The sequence below is a fragment of the Pristiophorus japonicus genome, chromosome 18, assembly GCF_044704955.1.
Source record: "Pristiophorus japonicus isolate sPriJap1 chromosome 18, sPriJap1.hap1, whole genome shotgun sequence".
Lineage (NCBI taxonomy): Eukaryota > Metazoa > Chordata > Chondrichthyes > Pristiophoridae > Pristiophorus > Pristiophorus japonicus.
In genome coordinates, this window is record NC_091994.1 from 103,353,110 (window position 1) to 103,371,223 (window position 18,114).

The window sequence follows — 18,114 nt, forward strand, 5'->3', positions numbered from 1 at the left end:
GTGTTCTTCTCCGACCACTGCCTCCTACTGGCCAACTGCCTCCCACAGGAAGATCAGAAAGTTGGCAGGATATGGAAGCTCAACGTGAAACTGTTGACCCCAAAAAACGTTGAGGAACTCAAGGGGGGTTACAAAGGTTGGAGAGCCGTAAATCCCTTCTGTGATTTCCCGATTCACTGGTGGGAAACAATCGAGACAAACATTGAGAGTTTCTTCATCATCAAAGGTGTTCGGGAGGCGAGAGGGAGACAGAGGTAATTGTCCCAACTCCAGGAGAGTATGCAAAACCTGCTCCTGTTGCAGTCGATGGGGGTCGATGTCGCGGAGGAACTCCAAGAGGTGAAGGGCCAGCAAGCCTCGCTCTTTGCCTCAGAGTCCTCCAAAATCATCTTCTGCTCCGTCGAGCAGGATGAGACGTGTTCGCGTTTCTTCTTCCAAAAGGTACACGGAGGGAGCTCTGTGATCACCAGCCTAAAGGAAGAAGGTGGTTCTGTGACGTCTTCACAGCCTGACATGCTGAGGATCAGCAAATCCTTCTATGCCAGGCTTTATGACGTCAAGCCCACAGACTGCGCGGCCTCCCAGTCTTTCTTGTCGTCTACCTCGTAGGTCTTAGACAACAGCAAGCGGGAGCGTCTGGACCACCCGCTAACTCTGGACGAGCTGACAAAGGCTGTCCGGTCCCTCGAGACAAAGTAAAACTCCCGGAAGCGACGGCTTACCGGTCGAGTTGTACTCGGCTCTGTGGGACTGGATGGGCCCAGACCTGCTGGAAGTGTACGAGGGTATGCTTCTGGCCGGCAGTATGTCAGAATCAATGAGGAACGGCATCATCACCCTCATCTACAAGCAGAAGGGGGAGAGGGAGGAAATCAAAAACTGGCGGCCCATTTCGCTGCTCAATGTGGACTACAAGATCCTGTCGAAGGTCATCGCCAACAGGGTCAACTCTGCTCTTGAGCTGGTGATTCACCCGGACCAGACCTGCGCTGTCCCCGGCAGGAAGATCTCTGATAGCCTCACGCTACTCAGGGATACGATCGCCTACGTGCGGGACAGGAGGGTGGACACCTGCTTAATCAGCTTAGACCAGGAGAAGGCCTTTGACAGGATATCGCACACGTACCTGATGGATGTGCTCTCCAAAATGGGATTTGGGGAGGGCATCCGCAATTGGGTCCAACTGCTCTACACAGACATCAGTAGCGCAGTTCTAATCAACGGGTGGGAAACTGAAAGCTTTCCGATCAGATCTGGAGTCAGGCAAGGCTGTCCTCTCTCGTCTGTCTTGTTTGTGTGTTGTATCGAGCCCTTTGCCGAGTCCATCAGGAAGGATGCGGGCATTAGAGGGGTGACAATCCCAGGCAGCGGAGGCGCCCAGGTCAAGACCTCCCTGAACATGGACGACGTCGCCGTCTTTTGCTCGGACCCGCAGTCGGTCCGCAGATTGCTCGCAATCTGCGACCAGTTTGAACTGGCCTCGGGGGCAAAGATCAATCGCACCAAGAGCGAGGCCATGTTCTTTGGTCACTGGACCGACCGAGCCTCCATTCCCTTCACCGTCAAGCCAGATTTCCTGAAGGTGCTGGGAATATGGTTCGGAGCGGACGGGGCGTGCGCCAAAAACTGGGACGAGCGTATCGCCAAGGTCAAACAGAAGCTGGCATTTTTGGAGCAGCGCTCCCTTTCCATCACAGGCAAGAACCTGGTCATCAGGAGTGAGGTGCTCTCGGTGTTGTTGTACGTGGCACAGGTCTGGCCCATCTCACGCTCCTTTGCCGCGGCAGTCACCCGGGCCGTCTTCCACTTTGTCTGGAGGTCCAAAATGGACCGAGTCCGCAGAGACACGATGTACAAATCTCTGGACAGTGGAGGAAAGGATGTTCCGAATGTAGCCCTCATCCTGATGGCCACCTTTGTATGCGGCTGCATCAAGCTGTGCACAGACCCCCGGTGCACAAACACCAAGTGTCACTACGTGCTGAGGTTCTACCTGTCCCCGGTGTTGAGAAGGATGGGTCTGGCCATGCTGCCGCGAAACGCCCCCACCAGTTGGACTATGCCTGTCCACCTGTCCTTCGTGGAAAAGTTTTTCAAAAGAAACCCCTTTGACCACAAGGCCATCAAACAGTGGTCAGCACGTAAGGTCCTGGACGCCCTACGAAAGAAGGAGAGGGTGGACCCTGTAGGGTGGTTCCCCGAGCAGACTGTCGAACTTATTTGGCAGAACGTCTCATCGCCAGAGCTTACACACAAGCACCAAGACGTAGCTTGGTTGGCGGTGAGGAGGGCCCTACCCGTCAGAGCGTTCATGCACAGCTGACGCCTCAGCAGCACGGCACGGTGCCCCCGGGCCAGCCGCGGGGCGGACGAGACTGTCACGTATCTCCTTCAGGATTGCGCCTTTGCAACGCAGGTCTGGAAAGAGTTGCAGTGGTTGCTGTCGAGGTTCATCACGAGCAGCTCCGTAACACAGGACTCTGTGCTCTACGGGCTGTTCCCAGGGACACACACCGAGACAGACATCACCTGCTGCTGGAGGGCCATCAACTCGGTCAAAGATGCTCTTTGGTCTTGCCGAAACTTGCTGGTCTTCCAGAGCAAGGAGATGTCCACGTCTGTGTGTTGCAGACTGGCGCAATTCAAGATCCAGGATTACGTGCTGAGGGTCGCACTTAAAATTGGTGCAGTCGCCGCAAAGGCACGGTGGGGAAGGGCCACAGTTTAAAGCCCTTCTGCCACAGTAAACCCGGGGGCAGGAATCAGTACAAAACTCCCCTCGGGCCGTATTTGTAATTTACTCTTTGTGTACATAGAGCACCAAATCTGTAAACACCTATGTCGTGCCATGTACAATGCAAGGTGTGTTACGAAATGCATGTTTGAAAAGAAAAATGTAAATATACATCACCCATTCCGGGCACTGTATTGTAACACATGAAATGTAATTTGTGTGAATGTACCACAATGTATCCCGTTTATTGTACCGAATCGCACTTGAACTGAAAAACAAGAAATGTAACGAACGGAACTGCCGTCAGCACCCAGATGTATTATATGGGATTGCTGACCGCAGCGAAATGTACTGAAATGCCATTGAATGTACTGTACAGATTTTTTTTATGAATAAAGTATATTTTGAAAAAAAAACGCAAGCCAGGAACTTTTCTCTCCTCTCTTCTCTCTCTTGGACACATGGCACAAGACAGCCCTCGCTTCTCGGCCTTTTGGCTAAGATCAAGTGTAGTATCTGTTCTTATCAGTTTAATATCCCCTATGGGGACCAAATATTGAATTGTTTTTTGGAACAGGGAGATGGAACAGGGGCTTGCCCCGTCCACTCCACGCACCGACCTGGTATTGCAGTGTTTCCAGGAACGGTGCAGCTTCCCCTCTCGGCCTTTTGGCTAAGATCAAGTGTAAATAGCGCAAAGTGATCTTTGGCGCTGGAGTTGATCTGACAAGAATGAACAAAAAAAAAAAATCCAGATATAACAAATAGTGGACGGAGGAAAACGCAAACAGCCAAAAAGAGTAAAAAAAGAGTAGAAAGTATCAGACTGAAAGAGTTTAAAACAAGGAAAACAACAAAGGATGACTAATCAAGAGTCAAAGACAAGGAACATTGAAACTTAGGAAATAGGTGCAGGAGTAGGCCATTCAGCCCTTCGAGCCTGCAGCATCCCGGGAAGCACTCCTGCTGGCCTCCACGCCTCAGGCTGAAGTGTAAAACGGGTGTGACAGGCCGCCACGTGCGGGCCCCCGGCCGATAATGATCCTTCCGCAGGTTCACCGACGGAAACCTTGTTCCGACTTTTACTTCCTCCAGATAGTCAAGTTGGATCGTCTTCTCGGTGCTCCGCCAGGGCCGTTGCCGACTCCGGCGGGGCCGATCCGAGGACCTCACTAAACCATCCAATCGGTAGCAGCGACGGGCAGTGTGTACAAAGGGCAGGGACTTAATCAACGCGAGCTTATGACCCGCACTTACTGGGAATTCCTCGTTCATGGGAAATAATTGCAATTCCCAATCCCTATCACGAATGGGGTTCAACGGGTTACCCACACCTGGCGGCGTAGGGTAGACACACGCTGATCCATTCAGTGTAGCGTGTGCAGCTCCGGATATCTAAGGGCATCACAGACCTGTTATTGCTCAATCTCGTCTGGCTATATGCCACTTGTCCCTCTAAGAAGTTGGACGCGGACCGCTCGGATGTCACGTAACTATTTAGCATGGAGGAGTCTCGTTCGTTATCGGAATTAACCAGACAAATCGCTCCACCAACTAAGGACAGCCATGCACCACCACCCACAGAATCGAGAAAGAGCTATCAATCTGTCAAACCTTTCCGTGTCCGGGCCGGGTGAGATTTCCCGTGTTACTGCAGTTGTACAGGGCCTTGGTGAGGCCTCACCTGGAATATTGTGTTCAGTATTTGTTCCTTAATCTCAGAAAGGACATTCTTGCTATTGAGGGAGTGCAGCGAAGATTCACCAGACTGATTCTTGGGATGGCTGGACTGTCTCCCTGTCGCCTCCTGAACACCTTTGAAGATGAAGAACCTCTTGATGTTTGTCTTGATTGTTTCCCACCAGTGCATCGGGGAATCTCAGAGGGGTTTTACGGTTCTCCAACCTTTGTAATCCCTCTTCAGTTCCTTCACGTTTTCCGGAGTCAACAGTTTCACGTTCAGCTTCCATATCCCTCTGCCAACTTTCTGGTTTTCCTGTGGGCGACAGTCGGCCAGTAGGAGGCAGTGGTCAGAGAAGAACACCGGCGTGACGTCGGTGGATCTGACCTTGAGCGTGTGGGACACAAACAGGAAGTCTATTCTGGAACGGACGGATCCGTCTGGTCTCGACCAGGTGTATCTGCGCGGTGCTCCGTCTGCAGGGTTGCGGAAGACGTCGCACAGCTTGGCGTCTTTTACCGCATCCATCAGGAGTCTGGACGTGGTGTCCAGCTTGCTGTCGGCTCTGCTGGATCGTCCAGCCACATCGATGATGCAGTTGAAGTCACCGCCCAGAATGACCAGGGTGTTTCTGACCACCAGCGAGTCTACGTCTTGGTGCTTGTTTGAAAGTTCTGGCAATGAGACAAACTCCCCTCCTTGTAAACTTTTTGTATACATAGAGCACCGTGATCTAAAAAAACCTATGTAGTGCCATGTATAATGCAAGTTCTGTTTGGTAATGTATGTTGCAAAGAAATGTAACTGTTCCCTCACCCATTCCGTGTACCGTATAGTGGCACTAGTAGATTCATTTGATGACTGTATTACAATGTATCCTGGATTGTACTGAAATGTACCTCGATATGTAAAGCAAGCAAATGTATTGAACGGAACTGCCGTCAGCATCCAAATGTATTGCATGCAATTGCTGAGTGCATCCAAATGTACTGAACTGCTTTCCAATGTATTGTGCAAATTTTTATATGAATAAAGTATATTTTGAAATTTTTAAAAAAGATTGTTTGAAAGTTCTGGTGATGAGACATTCTGCCAAATTTGGCTGTCTGCTGAGGGAACCATCCGCTAGGTTCCATGTCCTTTATCCATATGGCCTCAAGGACACGACGTGCAGACCCACTTGCAGTCAAAGGTGATTCCTGTACAAACTTTTCTACAATGCACAGGCGGTTGGAAACGGTTCAACTAACTGGAGCATTGCATAGCCACAACCTGTGTTGGAATAAAGCTTGAATTACAGTGATGTCAAACTCAAGAATTCATTTCTACAAATAAAAAAGATCTGATTTTTAATGTTTAAAGTACTAACCACTCAGAATGCATTTCCTCCCTCCACAGCTCTCACACTTTGAGAAGGGAACAGTCATCAATAGCCACAAGCTCTTGCAAAAAGCAACACTCATGGCCTGCTTCACGCTCAGAAGGAAATGCTGTAACTCCTCCTCATGGTTCGTGAGACCAGACACTTTAGAACACATTTCTCAAGTTAAAAACCTATAGAAATGATCCCTAAAAGTATAGTCTTAATTTAAAATTGCCGCCGTGCCGCTCTCCACCCTCAGCAAACCCCCTTTAACACAGGCTGAGCTCCGATCCACTTCTCGCCCATTCACAGTGCCCAATACAAAATCCAATATAAATACAGTTAATCTCATTTCACCATTTGTCAAGTTAGAATTATGTGAAATAGAAAAACAGTTTTCTGTCGTTCTGCTATCACCCAGCAGGCAGGTGATTTGCATAAATTAGCCACCAGTCTCCAGCAACTGTTCTGTTTATTCATTCACCGATGTCTCGCCGGTGTTCTTCTCCGACCACTGCCTCCTACTGGCCAACTGCCTCCCACAGGAAGATCAGAAAGTTGGCAGGATATGGAAGCTCAACGTAAAACTGTTGACCGACCCCAAAAAACGTTGAGGAACTCAAGGGGGATTACAAAGGTTGGAGAGCCGTAAATCCCTTCTGTGATTTCCCGATGCACTGGTGGGAAACAATCGAGACAAACATTGAGAGTTTCTTCATCCTCAAAGGTGTTCGGGAGGCGAGAGGGAGACAGAGGGAATTGTCCCAACTCCAGGAGAGTATGCAAAACCTGCTCCTGTTGCAGTCGATGGGGGTCGATGTCGCGGAGAAACTCCAAGAGGTGAAGGGCCAGCAAGCCTCGCTCTTTGCCTCAGAGTCCTCCAAAATCATCTTCTGCTCCGTCGAGCAGGATGAGACGTGTTCGCGTTTCTTCTTCCAAAAGGTACACGGAGGGAGCTCTGTGATCACCAGCCTAAAGGAAGAAGATGGTTCTGTGACGTCTTCACAGCCTGACATGCAGAGGATCAGCAAATCCTTCTATGCCAGGCTTTATGACGTCAAGCCCACAGACTGCGCGGCCTCCCAGTCTTTCTTGTCGTCTACCTCGTAGGTCTTAGACAACAGCAAGCGGGAGCATCTGGACAACCCGCTAACTCTGGACGAGCTGACAAAGGCTGTCCGGTCCCTCGAGATGAATAAAACTCCCGGAAACGACGGCTTACCGGTCGAGTTGTATTGGGCTCTGTGGGACTGGATGGGCCCAGACCGGCTGGAAGTGTACGAGGGTATGCTTCTGGCCAGCAGTATGTCAGAATCAATGAGGAAAGGCATCATCACCCTCATCTACAAGCAGAAGGGGGAGAGGGAGGAAATCAAAAACTGGCGGCCCATTTCGCTGCTCAATGTGGACTACAAGATCCTGTCAAAGGTCATCGCCAACAGGGTCAACTCTGCTCTTGAGCTGGTGATTCACCTGGACCAGACCTGCGCTGTCCCCGGCAGGAAGATCTCTGATAGCCTGGCGCTACTCAGGGATACGATCGCCTACGTGCGGGACAGGAGGATGGACACCTGCTTAATCAGCTTAGACCAGGAGAAGGCCTTTGACAGGATATCGCACACGTACCTGATGGATGTGCTTTCCAAGATGGGGTTTGGAGAGGGTATCCGCAATTGGGTCAAACTGCTCTCATCATAGGCAGTCCCTCGGAATCGAGGAAGACTTGCTTCCACTCCTAAAGTGAGTTCTTTGGTGGCTGAACAGTCCAACACAAGAACCACATACCATGTCACAGGTGGGACAGATATTAGTCGGGGGAAGGGAGGGGGCGGGACTGATTTGCCGCGCGCTCCTTCCGCTGCCTGTGCCTGACCTCTTCACGCTCGCAGCGTTGAAATTCGAAGAGCTCAGCGCCCTCCCGGATGCACTTTCTCCACTTCGGGCTGTCTTCGGCCAGGGTCTCCCAGGTGTCAGTGGTGATGTCGTACTTCACCAGGGAGGCTTTGAGGGTGTCCTTGTAATGTTTCTGCTGCCCACCTTTGGCTTGTTTGCCGTGAAGGAGCTCCGCATATAGTAGTTGTTTAGGGAGTCTCGTGTCTGGCATGCGAACTAAGTTGATCGAGTGTGGTCAGTGCTTCAATGCTGGGGATGTTAGCCCGGGCGAGGACACTGATGTTGGCGCATCTGTGCTCCCAGGGGATTTGCAGGATCTTGCGAGACATCGTTGGTGATATATCTCCAGCGACTTGATGTATCTTCTGTAAGTCGCCCATGTCTCTGACCCATACGGGAGGGCGGGTATTACTTCAGCCCTATAGACCATGAGCTTAGTGGTAGGTTTGAGGGCCTGGTCTTCGAACACTCTTTTCCTCAGGCGGCTGAAGGTTGCACTGGCGCACTGGCGGTGATGTCGAATCTCGTCATCAATGTCCGTCTTTGTTGACAAGAGGCTCCCGAGGTATGGGACATGGTCCACGTTGTTGAGGGACGCGCCGTGAATCTTGATGACTGGGGTCAGTGCTGTGCGGTGAGGACAGGTTGATGTAGGACCTTTGCTTATGGATGTTAAGCATAAGGCCCAAGCTTTCATATACCTTGGTGAATACATTGACTATATCCTGGAGTTCAGCCTCAGAATGTGCACAGACGCAGGCGTCGTCCACATACTGTAGTTCAACGACAGAGGTTGGGGTGGTCTTGGACCTGGCCTGGAGGCGGCGTAGGTTAAACAGCTTCCCACTGGTTCTGTGGTTTAGTTCCACTTCGGCAGGGAGCTTGTTGACAGTGAGGTGGAGCATGACAGCAAAGAAGATTGAAAAGAAGGTTGGAGCAATGACGCAGCCCTGTTTGACCCCGGTTCGGACGTGGAATGGGTCTGTAACGAATCTGCCGGTAAGGATCACAGCCTGCATGTCGTCGTGGAGCAGATGAAGGATGTTGACAAACTTTTGGGGGCACCCAAAATGGAGGCGGATTCTCCAACAGCCCTCACGGTCGACAGTGTCAAAGGCCTTTGTAAGGTCGAAAAAGGCCGTGTATAAGGGCTGGCGCTGTTCCCTGTATTTTTCCTGCAGTTCTCGTGCTGCAAAGATCATGTCCGTTGTTCCCCGTAGGGGACAAAATCCGCACTGTGACTACACAGACATCAGTAGCACAGTTCTAATCAACGAGTGGGAAACTGAAAGCTTTCCGATCAGGTCTGGAGTCAGGCAAGGCTGTCCCCTCTCCTTTCTCTTGTTTGTGCGCTGTATCGAGCCCTTTGCCGAGTCCATCAGGAATGATGCGGGCATTAGGGGGGCTGACAATCCCAGGCAGCGGAGACGTCCAGGTCAAGACCTCCCTGTACATGGACGACATCGGCGTCTTTTGCTCGGATCCGCAGTCGGTCCGCGGATTGCTCACAATCTGCGACCAGTTTGAACTGGCATCGGGGGCGAAGGTCAAACACAGCAAGAGCGAGGCCATGTTCTTTGGAAGCTGGGCCGACCGATCCTTTATTCCCTTCACCGTGAAGTCAGATTACCTGAAGGTGTTGGGAATATGGTTCGGAGCGGATGGGACGTGCGCCAAAAACTGGAAGAAGTGTATCGCTAAAGCCAAACAGAAACTGGGATGGTGGAAGCTGCGCTCACTCTCCATGTCAGGAAAGAACCTGGTCCTCAGGAGTGAGGTGCTCTCGCTGTTGTTGTACGTGGCACAGGTCTGGCCCATACCCCGCTCCTGTGCCGCGGCAGTCACCCGGGCCGCCTTCCATTTCGTCTGGAGATCAAAAATGGAACGTGTCCACAGAGACATGATGTACAAATCTCTGGACAGTGGAGGAAAGGATGTTCCGAACCTGGCCCTCATCCTGATGGCCACCTTTGTGTGCGGCTGCATCAAGCTGTGCACAGAACCCCGGTACACAAACACCAAGTGTCACTACGTGCTGAGGTTCTACCTGTCCCCAGTGTTGCGAAGGATGGGTCTGGCCAGGCTGCCGCGGAATGCTCCGAGCAGTTGGACCATGCCTCAGCACCTGTCCTTCTTGGGAAAGTTTTTCATGAAAAACACTCTTGACCACAAGGCCATAAAGCAGTGGTCGGCATGCAAGGTCCTGGGCGTCCTACAAAAGAAGGCGATGATAGATCCTGTCGGACGGTTCCCCGAGCAGACTGTCGAACTCGTTTGGCAGAACGTCTCATCGCCCGAGCTTTCACACAAGCACCAAGACGTAGCTTGGTTGGCGGTGAGGAGGGCCCTACCCGTCATATCCTTCATGCACAGCCGGGGTTTCAGAGACACGGCACTCTGTCCCCGAGTTGGCTGCGGGGCGGACCAGACTGTCATCTACCTCCTTTGGGACTGCCCCTTTGCAAGGCAGACCTGGAAGGAGATGCAGTGGTTGCTGTCGAGGTTCATCCCGAGCAGCTCCGTAACACAGGACTCTGTGCTCTACGGGCTGTTCCCTGGTGGAAGCTGCGCTTCCTCTCCATGGCAGGAAAGAACCTGGTCATCAGGAGTGAGGTGCTGTCGCTGTTGTTGTACGTGGCACAGGTCTGGCCCATACCCCGCTCCTGTGCCGTGACAGTCACCCGGGCCGCCTTCCATTTCGTCTGGAGATTAAAAATGGACCATGTCCGCAGAGACACGATGTACAAATCTCTGGACAGTGGAGGAAAGGACGTTCCGAACGTGGCCCTCATCCTGATGGCCACCTTTGTGTGCGGCTGCATCAAGCTGTGAACACAAACCCATTCCACGTCCGAACCGGGGTCAAACAGGGCTGCGTCATTGCTCCAACCTTCTTTTCAATCTTCTTTGCTGTCATGCTCCACCTCACTGTCAACAAGCTCCCTGCCGAAGTGGAACTGAACCACAGAACCAGTGGGAAGCTGTTTAACCTACGCCGCCTCCAGGCCAGGTCCAAGACCACCCCAACCTCTGTCGTTGAGCTACATTATGTGGACGACGCCTGCGTCTGCGCACATTCTGAGGCTGAACTCCAGGATATAGTCAATGTATTCACCAAGGCATATGAAAGCATGGGCCTTATGCTTAACATCCATAAGCAAAGGTCCGACATCAACCTGTCCTCACCGCACAGCACTGACCCCCAGTCATCAAGATTCACGGCGCGTCCCTCAACAACGTGGACCATGTCCCATACCTTGGGGGCCTCTTGTCAACAAAGACGGACATTGATGACGAGATTCGACATCACCGCCAGTGCGCCAGTGCAACCTTCGGCCGCCTGAGGAAAAGAGTGTTCGAAGACCAGGCCCTCAAACCTACCACCAAGCTCATGGTCTATAGGGCTGAAGTAATACCCGCCCTCCCGTATGGGTCAGAGACATGGGCGACTTACAGAAGACACATCAAGTCGCTGGAGATATATCACCAACGATGTCTCGCAAGATCCTGCAAATCCCCTGGGAGCACAGATGCACCAACATCAGTGTCCTCGCCCGGGCTAACATCCCCAGCACTGAAGCACTGACCACACTCGATCAACTTAGATCGCATGCCAGACACGAGACTCCCTAAACAACTACTATATGCGGAGCTCCTTCACGGCAAACAAGCCAAAGGTGGGCAGCAGAGACATTACAAGGACACCCTCAAAGCCTCCCTGGTGAAGTACGACATCACCACTGACACCTGGGAGACCCTGGCCGAAGACAGCCCGAAGTGGAGAAAGTGCATCCGGGAGGGCGCTGAGCTCTTCGAATTTCAACGCTGCGAGCGTGAAGAGGTCAGGCGCAGGCAGCGGAAGGAGCGCGCGGCAAATCAGTCCCACCCCCTCCCTTCCCCCGACTAATATCTGTCCCACCTGTGACATGGTATGTGGTTCTTGTGTTGGACTGTTCAGCCACCAAAGAACTTACTTTAGGAGTGGAAGCAAGTCTTCCTCGATTCCGAGGGACTGCCTATGATGAGAGCCAATTGCGGATACCCTCTCCAAACCCCATCTTGGAAAGCACATCCATCAGGTACGTGTGCGATATCCTGTCAAAGGCCTTCTCCTGGTCTAAGCTGATTAAGCAGGTGTCCACCCTTCTGTCCCGCACGTAGGTGATCGTATTCCTGAGTAGCGCCAGGCTATCAGAGATCTTCCTGCCGGGGACAGCGCAGGTCTGGTCCTGGTGAATCACCAGCTCAAGAGCAGAGTTGACCCTGTTGGCGATGACCTTCGACAGGATCTTGTAGTCCACATTGAGCAGCGAAATGGGCCGCCAGTTTTTGATTTCCTCCCTCTCCCCCTTCTGCTTGTAGATGAGGGTGATGATGCCTTTCCTCATTGATTCTGACATACTGCCGGCCAGAAGCATACCCCCGTACACTTCCAGCAGGTCTGGGCCCATCCAGTCCCACAGAGCGAATACAACTCGACCGGTGAGCCGTCGCTTCCGGGAGTTTTATTCGTCTCGAGGGACCGGACAGCCTTTGTCAGCTCGTCCAGAGTTAGCGGGTGGTCCAGACGCTCCCGCTCGCTGTTGTCTAAGACCTACGAGGTAGACGACAAGAAAGACTGGGAGGCCGCGCAGTCTGTGGGCTTGACGTCATAAAGCCTGGCATAGAAGGATTTGCTGATCCTCTGCATGTCAGGCTGTGAAGACGTCACAGAACCACCTTCTTCCTTTAGGCTGGTGATCACAGAGCTCCCTCCGTGTACCTTTTGGAAGAAGAAACGCGAACACGTCTCATCCTGCTCGACGGAGCAGAAGATGATTTTGGAGGACTCTGAGGCAAAGAGCGAGGCTTGCTGGCCCTTCACCTCTTGGAGTTTCTCCGCGACATCGACCCCCATCGACTGCAACAGGAGCAGGTTTTGCGTACTCTCCTGGAGTTGGGACAATTACCTCTGTCTCCCTCTCGCCTCCCGAACACCTTTGATGATGAAGAAACTCTCAATGTTTGTCTCGATTGTTTCCCACCAGTGAATCGGGAAATCACAGAAGGGATTTACGGCTCTCCAACCTTTGTAATCCCCCTTGAGTTCCTCAACGTTTTTTGGGGTCAACAGTTTCACGTTGAGCTTCCATATCCTGCCAACTTTCTGGTCTTCCTGTGGGAGGCAGTTGGCCAGTAGGAGGCAGTGGTCGGTGAAGAACACCGGCGAGACATCGGTGAATGAATAAACAGAACAGTTGCTGGAGACTGGTGGCTAATTTATGCAAATCACCTGCCTGCTGGGTAATAGCAGAACGACAGAAAACTGTATTTCTTTTTCACATAATTCTAACTTGACAAATGGTGAAATGAGATTAACTGTATTTATATTGGATTTTGTATTGGGCACTGTGAAAGGGCGAGAAGTGGATCGGAGCTCAGCCTGTGTTAAAGGGGGTTTGCTGAGGGTGGAGAGCGGCACGGCGGCAATTTTAAATTAAGACTATACTTTTAGGGATCATTTCTATAGGTTTTTACTTGAGAAATGTGTTCTAAAGTGTCTGGTCTCACGAACCGTGAGGAGGAGTTACAGCATTTCCTTCTGAGCGTGAAGCAGGCCATGAGTGTTGCTTTTTGCAAGAGCTTGTGGCCATTGATGACTGTTCCCTTCTCTCAGTGTGAGAGCTGTGGAGGGAGGAAATGCATTCTGAGTGGTTAGTACTTTAAACATTAAAAATCAGATCTTTTTTATTTGTACAAATGAATTCTTGAGTTTTTATTGCTGCAATTCAAGTTCTATTCCAACAGAGGTCACTGGTATAAAAGGGTTCTATCTATCCAGTTTTTTTTTTATTTCAAAGAATACTTTATTCATATAAAAATTTACACAATGCATTCAAAAGCAGTTCAGTACATATTCCATATGTTACATTTGGATGCTGACCACAGTTCCGTTCAATACATTATTTGACTTTACATTTTTTTTTCGTAGCCAATCTTTCCAATTCTTTGTCAAATCACAAACGCCAGAGGTCACCTTGCACACATCAAGGATCACTCTGCGCCAATGCTCTTAGCCAAAAGGCCGAGAGCCGCTGCACCGTTCCTGGAAGTACTGCAATACCAGGTTCGTGCCATGGAGGTGGATGGGTCAGCAACCCCACACATTCAGATGAATGTACAGCACATTCAAAAGCAGTTCAGTACATTTAGCTGCAGTCAGCATTCCCATACACTACATTTGGGTGCTGACGGCAGTTCCGTTCGATACATTTCCTTGCTTTTCATTTCAAGTACAATTCGGTACAATACGGGATACATTGTAGTACATTCAACAAATTACATTACATGTGTCACTATACAGTACACGGAATGGGTAACGGTACGTTTACATTTTTATTTTCAACATGCATTATGAAACAGACCTTGCATTGTACATGGCACTACATAGGTGTTTACAGATCATGGTGCTCCATGTACACAAAAAAGAAGTTACAAGTACAGCCCGAGGGGAGTTTTATACTGATTCCATCCCCTGGGTTTACTGTGGCAGAAGGGCTTTAAACTGTGGCCCTTCCCCATCGTGCCTTTGCGGCCAAGTGTCACTACGTGCTGAGGTTCTATCTGTCCCCGGTGTAACGAAGGATGGGTCTGGCCATGCTGCCGCGGAATGCTCCGATCAGTTGGACCATGCCTCAGCACCTGTCCTTCGTGGAAAAGTTTTTCATGAAAAACACCTTTGACCACAAGGCCATAAAGCAGTGGTCGGCACGCAAGGTCCTGTATGCCCTACAAAAGAAGGCGATGATAGATCCTGTCGGGTGGTTCCCTGAGCAGACTGTCGAACTCGTTTGGCAGACCGTCTCATCGCCAGAACTTTCACACAAGCACCAAGACGTAGCTTGGTTGGCGGTGAGGAGGGCCTTACCCGTCAGATCCTTCATGCACAGCTGAGGTTTCAGAGACACGGCACTCTGCTCCCGAGTCAGCTGTGGTGCGGACGAGACTGTCATCCATCTCCTTTGGGACTGCCCATTTGCAAGGCAGGTTTGGAAGGAGATGCAGTGGTTGCTGTCGAGGTTCATCCCGAGCAGCTCCGTAACACAGGACTCTGTGCTCTACGGGCTGTTCCCAGGGACACACACCGAGACAGACATCATCTGCTGCTGGAGGGCCATCAACTCGGTCAAAGACGCACTTTGGTCTTGCCGAAACTTGCTGGTCTTCCAGAACAAGGAGATGTCCACGTCTGCGTGTTGCAGACTGGTGCAATCCAAGATCCAGGATTACGTGCTGAGGGACGCACTTAAAATTGGTGCAGCCGCCGCAAAGGCACGGTGGGGAAGGGCCACAGTTTAAAGCCCTTCTGCCACGTAAACCCAGGGGATGGAATTAGACCCCCCTCAGCCTGTACTTTTTTTTTTCCCCAAAAAAATACTTTATTCATATAAAATTTTTACAATACATTGGAACTTAGTTTAGGTCACGTTGAACTTCCATATCCCCCTGGCCACTTTCTGGTCTTCCTGTGGGAGGCAGTCGGCCAGAGAAGAACACCGGCGTGACGTCAGTGGATCTGACCTTGAGCGTGTGGGACACAAACGGGAAGTCTATTCTGGAACACAGGACGCTGTGCTCTACAGGCTGTTCCCAGGGACACACACTTTGGTCTTGCCGAAACTTGCTGGTCTTCCAGAGCAAGGAGATGTCCACGTCTGCGTGTTGCAGACTGGCGCAATCCAAGATCCAGGATTACGTGCTGAGGGACGCACTTAAAATTGGTGCAGTCGCCGCAAAGGCACGGTGGGGAAGGGCCACAGTTTAAAGCCCTTCTGCCACAGTAAACCCAGGGGATGGAATCAGTATAAAACTCCCCTCGGGCTGTACTTGTAACTTCTTTTTTGTGTACATGGAGCACCATGATCTGTAAACACCTATGTAGTGCCATGTACAATGCAAGGTCTGTTTCATAATGCATGTTGAAAATAAAAATGTAAACGTACCGTTACCCATTCCGTGTACTGTATAGTGACACATGTGATGTAATTTGTTGAATGTACTACAATGTATCCCGTATTGTACCGAATTGTACTTGAAATGAAAAGCAAGGAAATGTATCGAACGGAACTGCCGTCAGCACCCAAATGTAGTGTATGGGAATGCTGACTGCAGCTAAATGTACTGAACTGCTTTTGAATGTGCTGTACATTCATCTGAATGTGTGGGGTTGCTGACCCATCCACCTCCATGGCACGAACCTGGTATTGCAGTACTTCCAGGAACGGTGCAGCGGCTCTCGGCCTTTTGGCTAAGAGCATTGGCGCAGAGTGATCCTTGATGTGTGCAAGGTGACCTCTGGCGTTTGTGATTTGACAAAGAATTGGAAAGATTGGCTACGAAAAAAAAATGTAAAGTCAAATAATGTATTGAACGGAACTGTGGTCAGCATCCAAATGTAACATATGGAATATGTACTGAACTGCTTTTGAATGCATTGTGTAAATTTTTATATGAATAAAGTATTCTTTGAAATAAAAAAAAAACTGGATAGATAGAACCCTTTTATACCAGTGACCTCTGTTGGAATAGAACTTGAATTGCAGCAATAAAAACTCAAGAATTCATTTGTACAAATAAAAAAGATCTGATTTTTAATGTTTAAAGAACTAACCACTCAGAATGCATTTCCTCCCTCCACAGCTCTCACACTGAGAGAAGGGAACAGTCATCAATGGCCACAAGCTCTTGCAAAAAGCAACACTCATGGCCTGCTTCACGCTCAGAAGGAAATGCTGTAACTCCTCCTCGTGGTTCGTGAGACCAGACACTTTAGAACACATTCCTCAAGTAAAAACCTATAGAAATGATCCCTAAAAGTATAGTCTTAATTTAAAACTGCCGCCGTGCCGCTCTCCACCCTCAGCAAACCCCCTTTAACACAGGCTGAGCTCTGACCCGCTTTTCGCCCATTCACAGTGCCCAATACAAAATCCAATATAAATACAGTTAATCTCATTTCACCATTTGTCAAGTTAGAATTATGTGAAAAAGAAATACAGTTTTCTGTCGTTCTGCTATTACCCAGCAGGCAGGTGATTTGCATAAATTAGCCACCAGTCTCTAGCATCTGCTCTGTTTATTCATTCACAGTCATTATGCTAAATTTCTGGGTCTAATCTATTTTATAAAAGTTAGTGAAACCAACAAACACCATTTTCTATCGTTTTCTGTTTTTTACAGACATCGAAAGAAAATAAATTGTCTTTGCGCAGGAAAATGCTGGCAATTCCGTCAGGCACCCTCTGTTGGTTTCTTGTGGAATTACACTCGGAGAACAAATTAAATAAATAAAAACAAAATGCTGATCAGGCAGCGTCTGTGGAGCGAGAATCAGAGTAAACATTTCGGGTCGACGACTGCTCCTCAGAACCTGAAACCAGCGGGAAAACTTGCATTTACATGGTCGCTGGGTCAAAATCCTGGAAACCCCTCCCGAACAGCATTGAGGGAGCACCTTCACCACACGGACTGCAGCGGTTCAAGAAGGCAGCTCACCATCACCACCTTCTCAAGGCAATTAGGGATGGGAAATTAAAGCTAACCTATGTATGCAGGAACAGGCCACAGGGCCAAAGGACTGCGTGTTTGTAAAGTAATGTTTGGACTGTAATCACCAATTTAAAAATGGATTTAAAGATTGCATGCATTAACGTGCATAGCGTTAAGTCGACTACGCGATGTGTTTCCACCTTGGGGTACCTCGCCAAGGTCAAGGCAGACCTGCTGTTCTTGCAGGAGTGTGGCCTCAGCAGTTACCGGCAGTGGTCGCAATGGTCCGTCTGGTCAGGCGGCAACGATTGCCATTCCTCCGGCCTGGTCATTCTGCTGCGGGGAGGTCACTTCACCATCACCGAAATTAAGGAGGTGGTGGGCGGCCGCCTCCTCGTAGCAGATGTACTATATAAAAATGTTCCTCTAAGGCTAATTAACGTGTATGCCTCGCCTCTCAGAAGCGAGCCACCACTGCTGCTGGCGACATCCAGACCGGTCGTTCTGGGCGGTGACTTCAACGGCATCATCGATGCGGCTGGACGATCCAGCAGAGCCGACAGCAAACTGGACGCCACGTCCAAACTCCTGATGGACGCGGTAAAAGATGCCAAGCTGTGCGACGTCTTCAGCAACCCTGCAGATGGAGCACCGCTCAGAGACACCTGGTCGAGACCAAATGGGTACGTCCGTTCCAGAATAGACTTCCTGTTTGTGTCCCACATGCTCAAGGTCAGATCCACCGACGTCACGTTCTTCTCCGACCACTGCCTCCTACTGGCCAACTGCCTCCCACAGGAAGACCAGAAAGTGGGCAGGGGGATATGGAAGCTCAATGTGACCTAAACTAAGTTCCAATGTATTGTGAACATTTTATATGAATAAAGTATATTTTTTGGGGCAAAAAAAAGTACA

At 50.2% G+C, this 18,114-nt stretch overlaps 3 non-coding genes and 1 pseudogene across 3 annotated transcripts; 2 read left to right on the plus strand and 2 right to left on the minus strand.

Moving 5' to 3' along the window:
* The first annotated feature begins 3,211 nt into the window (after positions 1-3,211).
* LOC139229570 (U2 spliceosomal RNA) lies at positions 3,212-3,391 on the plus strand (annotated as a pseudogene).
* Positions 3,392-5,782: 2,391 nt separating this feature from the next.
* On the minus strand, positions 5,783-6,000 carry LOC139229542 (small nucleolar RNA U3). The gene has a single exon (XR_011587745.1). It is a non-coding gene; the product is annotated as a small nucleolar RNA U3 (small nucleolar RNA).
* Positions 6,001-13,149: 7,149 nt separating this feature from the next.
* LOC139229540 (small nucleolar RNA U3) lies at positions 13,150-13,366 on the plus strand. Its single transcript, XR_011587743.1, has one exon. It is a non-coding gene; the product is annotated as a small nucleolar RNA U3 (small nucleolar RNA).
* A 2,953-nt stretch (positions 13,367-16,319) lies between these two features.
* Positions 16,320-16,536, minus strand: LOC139229533 (small nucleolar RNA U3). The gene has a single exon (XR_011587736.1). It is a non-coding gene; the product is annotated as a small nucleolar RNA U3 (small nucleolar RNA).
* Between the last annotated feature and the right edge of the window lie 1,578 nt (positions 16,537-18,114).